Source organism: Gadus chalcogrammus, chromosome 13 (assembly GCF_026213295.1).
Source record: "Gadus chalcogrammus isolate NIFS_2021 chromosome 13, NIFS_Gcha_1.0, whole genome shotgun sequence".
NCBI classification, from domain to species: domain Eukaryota; kingdom Metazoa; phylum Chordata; class Actinopteri; order Gadiformes; family Gadidae; genus Gadus; species Gadus chalcogrammus.
This window is the reverse complement of record NC_079424.1, coordinates 15,347,366-15,348,401: the sequence shown is the minus strand read 5'-3', so window position 1 is coordinate 15,348,401 and position 1,036 is coordinate 15,347,366. Positions and strand designations below refer to the sequence as shown.

At 45.4% G+C, this 1,036-nt stretch overlaps 1 protein-coding gene across 1 annotated transcript in view; it reads left to right on the top strand.

Annotated features, from left to right (window-relative positions):
- The first annotated feature begins 311 nt into the window (after positions 1–311).
- Positions 312–1,036, top strand: part of emp3a (epithelial membrane protein 3a) — a 3,933-nt gene continuing 3,208 nt past the window's right edge. The window contains exon 1 of the mRNA XM_056605898.1: positions 312–499. The gene's annotated coding sequence lies outside the window, so the exon portion shown is untranslated. The remainder of the gene's footprint in view (positions 500–1,036) is intronic.

Genomic DNA, 1,036 nt, shown 5'->3' with positions numbered 1-1,036 from the left:
CACAGCCATCTAAAAATGGGTGTGTTTTGTGTTGTGCTCTTCTTTCACTACATTTACGGAGTGAGTTGTCTAGCAGAACTATTTTGGGGGTTTTAGTTAGTTGTGAACCTCAAAGTTAGGGGGGGGGTTGGTTGACTGGAGAGGAAATGGGTGTCGACGACTCCTCCAATAAGCTACCCTGCATTCCTCGCCTGCTCCTCTGTGGATTTGGTAGATAGATAGAGAGAGAGAGAGAGAGAGAGAGAGAGAGAGAGAGAGAGAGAGAGAGAGAGAGAGAGAGAGAGAGAGAGAGAGAGAGAGAGAGAGAGAGAGAGAGAGAGAGAGAGAGAGAGAGAGAGAGGAGAGACAGAGAGGAGAGAGAGGAGTGAGTGTAGTGAGTGACCGCAGACAGTAGGAGAGGACGTGAAGACCAGCCACAGCCCGCAGCAGATGAACCCTCACCGTAAAGCAGGAGTCTCCCTTTGGTAGGCCTGTACAGCGCTTCAAGAAAAGACTAAGGGTAAGTTCACATAGGACCATTTTCATTTTCATTTCTTTTTCACCGTGGACCATTTTCATTGTGCACCATTGAAAACCCATCCCGTTGCGCATCTAGCGATTTCCAATATTTGAACTTTAAAAGTAAAAAATATATATTTCTATTTTGCTTTCCAAATAAGTGTATGATTTAGAAACTCAATGTAAGGAATGCTGAACATGTGGACATTCCTCAGGTCCAGGTTGTGCCAAGGGGCCTCTTATACTTGCCATATGCAGAGCATATGGGTAACAAGAGACATGCCTCTCAAAGCTGTCATTAATCTCATAGAGCCAGTATCGCTCGTCTGCCCAGGGGAGAATAGACTGGACAACCATGTGGGGATGGGGAACACACCCACCCCTGAATGAGTATGCGTGTGTGTGTGTGTGTGTGTGTGCTTTTTGGTGGTGTGTTATCTTTATAAACAAAGAGCCCCTTGGACTGATTATTGTCCGTCATGGAGGCCAAAGTTAAGATACAAATATCAATGTTAGGTATGCTTGAGTGGATTAAACA